At 41.2% G+C, this 13380-nt stretch overlaps 1 long non-coding RNA gene across 1 annotated transcript in view; it reads right to left on the reverse strand.

Moving 5' to 3' along the window:
* Window positions 1-13380, reverse strand: part of LOC124803032 — a 1832333-nt gene that overhangs the window by 461221 nt on the left and 1357732 nt on the right. The window lies entirely within an intron of this gene.

Raw genomic sequence — 13380 nt, forward strand, 5'->3', positions numbered from 1 at the left:
CAGCTCGTGCAGGGTGCGGTGACCGATGCGCACTGACCAGTTTGCGTCCAAAGCTCTGGGCGAGCTCATTCGTTTGTTCGAAACGGGAGGCCGGTAAGTGTTTCCCACTTTTCGGTCGTCAGCAATGAGAGAATCAATTTCTCAAACGATTTTACAGAAACTATGCGGTTAAAAAAGACATTTTTCCTTCACTAATAGCTTCATATGTCAGGTTTATGATGATGTGCCCATCATTTCGTTAATGATCGTAGTTACTGTGATATTTACCTGAAAGTATGACACTTCGCGAAAATGGGAAAAGCGTGAAATGAAAAATAGAGGTCGCTATGATTTTGCGTTTTGGCGCATATTACATAATATGTTGTTGCGTATGAAATTTAGTTAACATATTCTATTTTTCTTTAGACATGGCTAGAGATGTCCATCTATCACCAGTATCGAGAAATTTGATCTCATGAAGCACACATCGCGCCGCTCCAGCGATAAAGCCATAATTTAATACTCACAACATTTCTCAAATTTCATAAACGCTTCCAGATATCGAAATGAGAGTTTGGCAAATGATAGCACGCAAACAGGAGAGTTTTTTACCATGTCGTTATTATGTAAGACTTCATTATCTTACGTGTTATTCCAGTAACTACAGACTTTTTCGGCGGAAGAATGTAATTTTTAAGGGCTATAGATAGCTGGTGAAACAAGAACTGCTATAGGTTTTGGAACAACGTAAGTGAGGACATTACGTATTTTTTTGTACGGAGAATGTGCTTTCTCATAAACTAGTGACTTTACGTTTCCTCAGTCCTCCACTTAATAAAATTAATAAACCACTGTTTCACAAGTCTGTTGCAACTGTGTCTGCACAATATGTTAGTGAGGTGAGACAGTGTAACCTCCGCTGTGTTTTCGTAAAAGAAGCAAATTTTAACATGGCGACCAGAGAAATTAGGTTCTACTCAAAACTCGCCGCTGATGACTTCTCTGAAAGTTACAAATGGTTAACAAGCCACGCAAAAATAAATCACTGCATTTTTGGCGGATTTTCTTTTTGGATAATAACGAAAGCAGAGATGACAGTAGATCTTTTTGAATGGTCGCCATGTGGACATGGAGAGGTCCCACTTACATTTGCAAAAAATGTGAGCGTAGACTTCAGTTTAGAGCAGCACTTTCCACTGCAGCACTCTGAGCGACCCGCCGCCAAGGCCGCTCTCCACAAGCTTCCCCAGGCTATTGCGCATCTAGCGGCCACGGCATTTTGCGCGCACTATACTGGTGCATTTCTGATCGAATAGTATATTTATGAGTTTAACAAGATAAATGTACTAGTAATTTGACGTTTTCCGTTAATCAATTAAGAATCTGAACTTTTCCTATTATGACGTATCTAAATTTCGATTTTACTGTATATCCAGGTCTTTCATCAGCTCTTCACTGAGCTCTGAAGTGAATGATCGAAGCTATAGTAAGCAACATATTCTTTTTTCTATGTCAATGAATCCGCTACTATTATCGACGTATCAGGAAGCACAATTTTCGCGATTTACCCTCACATTTTCTTTTGTCGATATCTTCTACTGATTCGTAAGCACGACGAACTGACGACATTTTCTCCTTTCCTGTGGCAACGTCCTCGTCTTAGAGCAGCACTTGCTTACACCGTCCTTAAATATTAGTTGGACATATTTCAGTCTCTGGCTTCCCTTGTATATTTCCTCCATACAGAGCCCTCAGGTAGCGTGGAAACTGTTCCCTAATGTCCTATCTCCTGTTCCTTTTTCTAGTCAGGTTTATCCGAAAAACCTTTTTCTTGCTGCCTTTACGCAGGACCTTACCGTTTAACTTAATTTACAGCATCCTTCTGTACGACATTTTAAACGCTTTGTTCTCTTTTCCGGTTTGCTAACGACAGTAGCCTATACAGCATATATATCAGACAGTAAGTCAACACTTCCTTGAAAGATAAGAAAATTTTCCTTTCGCATGTTAAGTTCATTGTAGAAGTTAATATCTTTGGGGAGGACGCCGCTGTGCATCTTTCCTCGGTCATCTATCTGTTGTTTTCCTTGTAGCATATCTGATGCGAACATTTAGCTCGCATTGGGGAGAGTGGGCAAAAACCCGAGTATTTGTGACTGTCGACAATGCGATAGTTCAGGAACATGGTTTTTGTTGTGTCGGTAGCTGGGCCGACACCGTGAAGTTGATGGCTGAAAAGGAAATCTAGACTAACGCTGTAGCCGATAGTGCACGCACTGCTAAAGCAAACGGGCGTGAAGTCTGGAACATGAGAACTTATAAATGAATAAGAAGAAAAGTATGTAGATGCTTATTACTTATCTTTTAATTGTTCTTTGGAATACATCTCTCTTGAATACTCGTAAGCTATAGGCACTGATACAACTGGCGCCTTGCTAGTTCGTAGCCATTAACTTAGCTGATGGCTATTCTGTCTCTCGGCTAATGAGAGAGAAAGGCTTCGTACATCTGGGCGGTAGCTTGGTTCTCGTACAACTGGGGTCGAGTCCTCTCTCGTATCACGAGACCTGCCTTGGTGGTGGCGCTAGGTCTGCGATCACAGTGGCGACACGCGGGTCCGACATGTACTACATGGACCGCGGCCGATTTAAGCTACCACCTAGCAAGTGTGGTGTCTGGCGGTGACACCACAGTTTTGAGTGGCCTTCTAACAAGGGAACCTCCCCATCGCACCCCCCTCAGATTCAGTTATAAGTTGGCACAGTGGATAGGCCTTGAAAAACTGAACACAGGTCAATCGAGAAAACAGGAAGAAGTTGTGTGGAACTATCAAAAAAATAAGCAAAATATACAAACTGAGTAATCTGTGTGCAAGATAGGCAACATCAAGGACACTGTGAGATCTGGAGCGCCGTGGTCCCGTGGTTAGTGTGAGCAGCTGTGGAATGAAAGGTCCTTGATTCAAGTCCTCCCTCTATTGAAAATTTTAATTTTTATATTTTCGCAGTTATGATCTGTCCGTTCGTTCATTGACGTCTCTGTTCACTGTAATAAGTTTAGTGTCTGTGTTTTGCGACCACACCGCAAAACCGTGCGGTTAGTAGACGAAAGGACGTGCCTCTCCAATGGGAACCGAAAACATTTGATCGCTAGGTCATAGGTCAACCGACTCCTCCACAGGAAAACACGTCTGATATATTCTATACGACACTGGTGACGGCATGTGCGTCACGTGACAGGAATATGTTGTCGACCCACCTAACTTGTACACTTTGCGAATGGGTAAAAAGATTCTTCTACCTTGCCCGATTTAGGTTTTCTTGTGGATGTGATAATCAATCCCAAAAAAGTGATGAAAACATAAGAGTTTGTCACATAAACTGCAACAAATGAATGCAACAGTTTCACAGTCACACAGTTTTCCCTGTGCTCTGTCAAAACATATGTTTTTAACATTTTCAAATTTTTCCGTGTGTAGACCGTCAAATCCTGCATATGTCCACGCAAATCTGAACATGTCCTGGAATTTTGGAGAGCGAAATTGATTGTGTGTGTGTGTGTACGCCTGAATTTTGGTAATTGTCTGATAACAAAAAATTAAAATTCTCACTCGAGGGAAGACTTGAACCAAGGACCTCTCGTTCCACAGCTGCTCACGCTAACTACAGGACTACGGCGCTACTCAGCTGGTACTCTCCTTAATGTTGCCTATGTTGAGCATGGACTACTCAGCTTCTATATTTTGCTTATTTTTTTAATAGTTCCACACAACTTCTTCCTGTTTTCTCGATTGATCTGTGTTCAGTTTTTCAAGACCTATCCACTGTGCCAACTTATAACTAAATCTGAGGGGGGTGCGATGGGGAGATTGCCTTGTAAGAGCATCACAGACTAAGAGCATCACAGAAATGTGCTATGGGTTTCAGGATAGAATGGTGAGATGACTATTCCATCACGTATAGCGAACATGACCATTAAATGTGTCGTCATAGGTCTGTGTAGCCCCACGTCAATTGTAAAACGCAGAACGCAAGGAGATTTTGGTATCCACCAGGAATTGCTCGGCACGAACATTTCATCGTCAACAAGCGTCCAGTTAATGGAGCTTTGATGAAAGAAGCCGCTTCTACTGGAGCCAGAAAATTAGCCTAGGGGTGGTTCGTAAAGAGACCAGTCTTTCGCGCTATGCTACCTTGTCAACTAATGTTAGTACTTGCGACGTGAACGGTACATACTTTCCTGGACTCACTGCGTCACATCTCATTTTCATGAACCACAGTACATGTTATTTGTCAACTATTGTTCATACTAGAGGCCAATCGCCGTCGGGGTGTGTGGTAATAACCCTTGTCTTAGAGCGCATACAACGTCAAATACCGATCAGGGAAGTGGTTGTCTGCCGTCCGGAGCGGCCGAGCGGTTCTAGGCGCTTAAGTCTGGAACCGCGAGATCGCTACGGTCGCAGGTTCGAATCCTGCCTCGGGCATGGATGTGTGTGATGTCCTTAGGTTAGTTAGGTTTAAGTAGTTCTACGTTGTAGGGGACTGATGATCTCAGAAGTTAAGTCCCATAGTGCTCAGAGCCATTTGAACCAAGTGGTTGTCTGTCCATGGCTGCCGGCGATTAGACATACAGGAGTGCGGACCTTCTGTTAGGAATGTTTCTCTCAGCCTATGGTCGGCACAGTTTCAGCCTGCCATAAATCCATTCTGCTAATGAGAAACCCTTCTTGCTAAATCGTTGATCGTGGCTAATCGAGTAACTCTAATATTTCTATATCTCTCTCATCTTCAAGGCGCCAGCTGCTACTCTTCGCTCAGAGATACAGTTGTCTGCTATAAAAAAAATCACGCAGGTGGGTTATATCTCTCAGAATCACATCTGGCAGTTTTGTACACCTCTATTATGTTAACGAAGTAGGCCTTTTTCCCACGTCCGTTCTTTGCAATCCGTTGTTATCTCTGCTGCATGTAATTTTCTATAATCTTGAAATGTCACGCAGTAATGTAGTGAAAAGAAAGGAAATACGGTTCAGATATGCAAAACTTTCCTTGATAAAAAGCTTTATGTATGGATACATCATCAGTTTTCTGCTGTTATCTTCGTATAGCACAGACGGAGTTGGAAATGTTAACATAATAGGAAGCGTCTAGGAACGTCTTTTGGCTTTGGTGCCACAAAATTGTTCCACAGCTTTTCTGTTTTTTGATTCATCAGCCTTCTGACTAGTTTGCTGCGACACAACACGGATTCCCCTCATGTGCCATCCTTTTCTTCTCAGAGTAGCAGTTGCAACATAAGTCGCCAATTTTTGGTTGGATGTATTCCAGTCTGTTTTCCTATACAGTTTTCACTCTCTACAGCTCGCTCTCGTACTATGGAAGTCATCCCGTGACGTCACAACAGATGACCTACCATCCTGACACTACTTCTTGGTTGTGTTTTCCATACGTTCCTTTCCTCGCCAATTCTGCTGAGAACCTCTTCATTCCTTATCAGTCCACCTAATTCTCAACATTCATTGCTGTGCTCCAAACGTACATTCTCAGAAATGTCTTCCTCAAATTAAAGCCTATGTTTGATATTAGTAGACTTCTCTCGGCCCTTTTTTGTAGTGCTAGTCTGCTTTTTATGTCCTCCTTGCTTCATCCAGCATGGGTTATTCTGCTGCCTAGGTAGCAGAATTCCTTAACTTCATCTGCTTCGTGACCGTCAATTCTGATGTTGAATTTCTCGCTGTTCTCATTTCTGCTGGTCCTCATTACTTTCGTCTTTCTTCGATTCATTCTCAGTCCATATTCTGTTCTCATTAGACTGTTCATTCCATTCAGCAGAACCTGTATACTTCTTCACTTTTTCTGAGAATAGCAATGTCGTCAGCGAATATTATCATTGTTATCCTTTCACCTTGAGTTTTAATTCCACTAAAAACTTGTCTTCAAAAATGGCTCTGAGCACTATGGGACTTAACATCTGTGGTCATCAGTCCCCTAGAACTTAGAACTACTTAAACCTAACTAACCTAAGGACATCACACGCATCCATGCCTGAGGCAGGATTCGAACCTGCGACCGTAGCAGTCGCGCGGTTCCGGACTGCGCGCCTAGAACCGCTAGACCATCGCGGCCGGCACTTGTCTTCCATTTACGTTCCACAGTATTATTGCTAACTATATTTCACGATGCCGAGAATTCCAGGTCATGATAGGATGTTAAGTTTCTGTAGTTAACGCAATATAGACTGACACTGTCTTTTCTGAAAAGTCTCAAGGAGTCATTTGTTAGAGCTTTTGGAAAAACACGATGAATCTCTCTTTTATTGGGCGTCACGTCTTGTAATTCTGACTGTTTTGACCTTGGCTTTCAATAAGACCTGACATTCGAACTATTGTCACATAAGCAACTGTCAGAACAGGCAAAATGTGTGCATGGTTAGGGAGAGTTCAGTTCAGAGATTAAGCTGTTCTTGAACCAAAGGACGTTTACTCCTTGTATGGAATAGAACTGAAGGCACCACCTTGGTTGGCTAGACCACCACTATCTCGCCGGCGACCGAGAGTTTTTCACGATAGGAATGTGACTTTCTCACTTAGGACCTAGGTCTACGAAGGAGTTCGGAGGGAAACACGCCCTATTTGGCTACATGCCAGTGTAAGGGACAACTCCAGTTAGGGCCGATGCTCTTTTAACACCAGCCAGCAGCCAGGACACGACTCCTCTCCACGCTACTTCTTCGCCACACACTACGACTGCAGATTCGCCCACAGCCCAGTAAAACAACCATTGCTGAGGTGATGATCTTACCTGACACGTAGGCCACAAAGATTTGTAAGTGAACAACACGACATAATATTTCAATGGAAAATTTGGAGCGCCGGCCGAGTTGGCCGAGAGGTTCTAGGCGCTACAGTCTGGAACCGCGCGACCGCTACGGTCGCAGGTTCGAATCCTGCCTCGGTCATGGATGTGTGTGATGTCCTTAGGTAAGTTACGTTTAAGTAGTTCTAAGTTCTAGGGGACTGATGACCTCAGATGTTAAGTCCCATAGTGCTCAGAGCCACTTGAACCATTTGAAAAATTGGAGACAGTAATTAGACTGTCTGGGTGACTTATACGTGTTTAAAGTTATTTTTTTCTGTTGTCACCTTTTAGTAAATTTAACCGACACAACTTGGGTATTTTATAACAATAGACACATCATCTGGTAGTTGAAATCTTCGAGGGCATAATATTTGGAGTGCATTTATTCATGACAGAACAATCATATCGTTCTTTTTCAGCTTTTATCAAGTAAGATCTGCAACGTATCTGTAAATTTTTAAACTGTTTTCTGTTGCTTAAGTGCCATTAAGAGTTTGCTTTTGGACAATTCTCTGTATCAGTTCCCTTTTCTTATGTGGAGATACGCGTCTCAGTTTGACTTTTTCATATCTTATAATCGACTTCATTCTCATACAGCTTGTTTTTTGCACTCTGCTAATACACCCTCAACCGATTTGCCCCGTGAGATGTCAAGGATTTCGCGTACGTAGCTACCTGAGATTAAAGGAAAGCAGATGTTCGGTCATTGCATCTACTTCTTATCATTTTTCCGAATCTCGGGGTGTAATTGAATATCATCTAGTCTTATATAGTATGTACTCTACTGTGTTCATGGAAAGTCTCTGAAGGAAGAAGGGGTGGTTACGGGTTTAGCGTCTCGTCGACTACGAGGTCATTAGAGAAAGAGTGCAAGATCGACTTGGGGAAAGATGGGGAAGAAAATCGGCCGCGTCATTTTCAAAGGAACAATCTAGATATACACGCAAAGTAGTTTAGGGAAAACAAATTTGAATGATCAGATGGGGATTCGAACTGCCGTCCTACAGAATTAGAGTTCAGTGTCTTACCTCTACGCCATCTCCCTCGACCTCAAAAATCTGGCAACAGTTTGATTTTTACACAACGTTCCAAAGATAATAATGAATGTTTTTTTATCTAGGACTAGAGTCAATGCATAACCGCAGCTATTTTTACCATTTAACGTTAACATGCAAGTGTTCTTTGCTTTTACGAAATTTTAATAAAAGTTCAGTTGGTTTCAGGATCTTAGGAAATTAACTTTTGAGAAACTTCGTTTTGACCGTTAGCAAGGGCTTTGATGGTTTAATGGTTTTCAGTATTAAACTTCTATAGATTTCTCTATCAGTCTTGTAATTACTACAGTCCCAAATGCTTTAAATGATCGCCTGCAGACATGCTAAGGGAAGTCTGCTGATTGTGGCAACACTGCTGAACAACAATGGTTAGTTATAAGCAGCTTTTGTATTGTGCTGTGGCGTATTGTTTAATAGGTGAGGTTGTTAACGGTCGACTGAATAAGGCAGATTATCTTAGATCAGCACAGAAAATGAACGCGGATTGAGCTGAAGACTGCTATGAACCAGGGCCGAAATTTTGCAGATGAAGTATGGTTGAACTGCAGTCATCAGTTCACAAATTTTGACACTGAAAAACAACAATTTTGTTTTGTGCAATACAAACTAAAAAATAAATGCATGATGAAGTTTTTATTAACACGAAAGCTGATAGATAAATGTCTGACTATGTCAGTCCAACACTGCCGAAACTCGAAACACCGTTTTCGATCTGTAAGAGGTTAAAGAAATTATCGACTATGTTTGTAATGAGTATAGATAACAATTTATCTCCTAACAATTCTTAGGGATGATCGTAATTAATGTAATCAATTTAAAGTCAAACACTGTAGGTTCTACTAAAGAATCCTGGTTTGTGTGCTTAATATCTGCCTGTAGTTAGAGGTTACTTCTGTATGCTGTCACAATTAACTTACACTACTTTTCTTACCAGTTCAGTGTAAACATTCGTTCCTTCGTCTTCATTTTCACTGTAATCAACGAGGAGAAGGGTATTTTCATTTTAAATTACAGTCGGGCCATCGTTTAATGACGCTGCGTATGAACTTTAACCTTCAGTGTTATTTAAATCTGTATCGGTACAAGAAACGAATATTAACGTAATGAATAATATTGTAAACTACATTTTACGTCTTAAAAAATTAATTCGAGCATATTGAAATGCATACAAACCACCGCATATAACTTCGGGATGAAAATTCGCTTAATAGAAGCTGGGAAGTGGAATGAGAATAAATTGTTGCTACTGGGCTGCAAGTAGTTTTTGTATACTTTTGTTAACAGCAGTCTTCATTCAATTAACCCCTCCAGTACTATGCATTTAATCTTGAAAGCATTACACACTGTTCTTCTTCGAGTTTATTCAACACATGTAATTGCGTAAAGATGAAATGTAATAATTGTAAAGTGCGTCTAGAAATTATATCTTTTCATGCGCGAAATCTTTCTTCGTCTTTTATTTACATTTTCAAACACTTCCAGTCACGATTTGTCCCTTTCTTCTGTGAATTAACGTCAACAGCAGCTTCTTTCCTCGCCTACTACTTGCTGATAGCAGTAACTTCATTAGTTTTTTACCTCCTATTGCGTCTGTATATTGACCCCATACCATTTCCAGAAACGAATATTTTTCAGCTGTAGATAGATCTGAACAGCACACCTTCTTCTGCTTATTTTCATCCGTTTCTACAACACTGCAACTTAAATAATAAATACTGTTTATTTACAACGAACCATTAATACACATGTATGCATTCGAAGCGCGATGATCGTGTCGATAACTGATGTTAGCTATGTTGACAAGTGTGTTTCGTGCTAATTTAGAACGACACTGAACCTCGTTCTGTTGTCCAATGTTTAGTGTTACACTACATAGTGGGTTCGTGAAGTGCCGTCAAGTTCTTAACTATAGTCAAAATTCATCTCAAGTCAGTGTTGTTTATAGAATTGTCCCACATTTTTGCATCACGCCAGTAAGCATTTGTGTTTTCAAAGACTCGAACTCCCATGTATAAAACAGCTTGAAACTTTACTTCAGAAATAACTTTAGGTGTTAAATAGATGACGTCAAGCATCCAAGCGAGGAACCGTGGGTTTGAACTTATGTTTAAAGTTCGTTCGATGTCGCTAAGTGGAAACATGATCAAATGTTGGACGACTGTAACGGTAGTCTGGGTAATTTGAGCTTAGTTTTAAGTAAAAGCTATTTTTTGACACATCTCAGTGTTTATAGCATCCTCTGACCTATGTGTTGTATAACAGCATAATTTTGCAATTACATTCAGTGGTATATGTAGATAGCGTCTGCAAAATGTGTTGTCAATAGATAAGTAACAAATTACTAATAAATTGAAACGTCATGCGTGATGCTGAAGTTCTACTTTATGAAAATGAAGTGAGTAATAAACTTTTTCCTTTCATCGTTTTGTATGTGGGGATCGTCAGCGAGGGAAAGTTTCGTGTAGTTCGCTGTTGTGGTCTTCAATGCGAATACTGGTATGAGGCAGCTCACCATACTACTCTATCCTGTGCAAAACTCTTCAGCTCCGAACAACTGCTGCAACTTACATCCTTCGGAAACTGCTTACTGTAATCATCTCTACCTCTACGATTTTTTACTCCCACACTTCTGCCAATGCTAAATTGGTGATCCCTTGATGTCTCAGAATGTGTCCTATCAACCATCCTTCCTGCAGTGAGGTTGTGCCACACTTCTGTTTTCTCTCCAGTTCAGTTCAGGAACTTCTCATTAGTTACGTGACCTCCCAAACTAATCTTCAGCATTCTTCTGTAGCACAACATTATAAAAGCTTCTCACCTTGTCTAAATTGTAAACGTCCATGTTTCAGTTCTATACATGGCTACACTCCATAGAAATACTCTCAGAAACAGACTTCCTAACACTTATATCTGTGTTTGGTGTTAACAAATTTCTCTTCTTCGGAAAGGCTTATTTTCTATTGCCAGTTTACATTTTATATCCTCTTTAATACGGCCATCATCAGCTATTTTGTTGCCCAAATAACAAAATTCATCAACTACTTTAAGTGTCCCGTTTCCTAATCTAATTCCCTCAGCATCACCTGATGTAATTCAACTACATTCCATTACCCTTATTTTGCTTTTTTTAAAATTTCATCTGATATCCTCCTTTCAAGACACTTTCCATTCCGTTCAACTGCTCTTCCAAGTCCTTTCCTGTCTCTGACAAAATTACAATGTCGTCGACAAACCCCAAAGTTTTTATTTCTTCTCCCTGAACTGTAATTCCTACTCCAAATTTTTCTTTGAGTTTCTTTATTACTTGCTCAACGTACACATTGAATGACATCGAGAATTGGATACAACCCCGTCTCATTCCCTTCTCAAACACTGCTTCTCTTTCATACCAGTCAACTCTTGTAATTGCTATTTGGTTTCTGTACAGCCCTTTCGTCCCTGTATTTTACCCCTGCTACCTTCAAAGAGATTATTCCGGGCGCCACTGTCAAAAGCTTGCTCTGAGTCATCAAGTTCTATAAACGTAGGCTTGCCTTTCCCTACGATATCTTCTAAGCTAAGTCGTATCGCTGGTATTGCCTCGGGTTTTCCTACATTCCTCCGGAATCCAAACTGATCCTCCCCGAGGTCGGCTTCTACCAGCTTTTCCTTTCTTCTGTAAAGAATTCGTGTTAGTATATTGCAACCACGACCTATTAAACTGATCGTTCGGTAACATTCACACTTTTGAGCATCTACTTTCTTCGCAATTGGAATTATTGGCGAATTCGGTCGACGAGACATCTACGTGAGTTCACTATTCTGCTCCTCAAACCACTGTAGCACGGTTCTGGCTCTGAGGCGGTTTCGAGTCGCCGTTCACCTCGATGACGGCTTTTGTAGAGGCGATCGTCGACCTAGTGTAGCAAACATGTGATTCAGCAGAAGAGCCGACGCGTTTCCATTCATCGACCACCGAATCCCGATGGTCCCGTACCCTTGCAAACGTAACTGACTGTGTCGTTGGATCCACATGTGAACACGTCGGTCGCGGAGCTCCACGTTTAACAATTTACGATGATCGGTGTGCACCGAAGCACTTGTGCGCGCACCAGCATTCTACTCTTTCGGCAAAGATGCCACTGATGACCATCTATCCTACTTTACAGACCTGACAAGCCTGCCAACCCCATATTCTCTGAAGAGTCGTAGACGTCCAACCATTTAGCGCCTAGTGGTAGTTTCAGTGTCCATCTACGTCTTCCCGTATACGCTCACGACAGTAGCACGTTAACATTGCACCATTCAATGTATTTCTTGATTTTCAGCCCATATCTTTGCAAGCGTACCCCCGTTCGTGTCTGCTCCGCTTACATGCTTTTGTTTCCTTGTCACGAGCCCGCAACGCCACCATACGGCATACAACGTCGCGGTGGGCAGTGGTCATAATGCTTTGGCTCTTCAATGCGTAGATGCTTGCTACTCTTTGAGTAGTTCATATTAATCTTCCCACTACCATTTTTTGGTCGAAACTGTGCTCGTGTAACTATTGCAATGCTGTGTAAAAGATAAGAGACACTTAAGAGGAATCAAAACCTTCTAGTATTATTTACGCTCAACTTCTTTGACAAGAACATTCAAACTATTTACGTGTAGTAATGTGGTAGCGTACAAGCGAAGGAAAAAACGGGGCAGTTTGATTTCGGCAATACATGTTACCGAGAGTAATAATCTCTAATGATCTGATGGTCAATGAGTGATTCTGATCTTTCCGAGTTGCTTTAAAATGACTTTGTGAATAAAATGATGAGCAGATAGCGCGGACCGGGGTTCTGTTCACAGCATTGCCAGGAGTTCTCTTGGTGACAGGATTGGAACTGTGTGTGTTCAGCCTACTGATGCCAAGTGAACAGCTGTTTCATCGAGAAGTAGCGGTTGCTATAATCGGAAAGCCGACAACATTTGTGATAACACGGAGATCGTTCGGGGCCTCATGCGGGGTTATAATCTGAATGTAATGTGAATACTTGTAAGCTCATCATCTGTCAGTTCTTTCATTCTAAATTACTTTCAGTTTATCTGCCGTACTATGCCTGGCAGGATCTTCAGTATTGCAGACGCTCATTAATGGATAACCTGTTTCACTGTCACGAAAATTATATTTTTCTTGCATAAACATACAGTTTTATTTCTTAACGTAAAAGTTGTCTCGCCTGCATTTCTCGCAGAGTCTCTTATCCCCAACTACAGTATATCCTAATTTGCTATCGAAAGACTTAGACATTTTGTACCTCGTAATCGTTTACTCCTTACTCTCTGTTTCTCTTTATCTTTCCTCTTTTCTGTTCACGTCTGTTTCTACAATATTTTAATGGACCATAGGTCTTCTAGAAGTACACGAAAGTTTTGTAAAATTTCCTCTTTCACAGAAAGCTCGCCTTAATGCAAAAAGATAGCTTCCTTGTGGATTGAATACCTTGTCAACTAATCTTTGTTGTCGCCTCGTG

Source organism: Schistocerca piceifrons, chromosome 6 (assembly GCF_021461385.2).
Source record: "Schistocerca piceifrons isolate TAMUIC-IGC-003096 chromosome 6, iqSchPice1.1, whole genome shotgun sequence".
NCBI lineage: Eukaryota > Metazoa > Arthropoda > Insecta > Orthoptera > Acrididae > Schistocerca > Schistocerca piceifrons.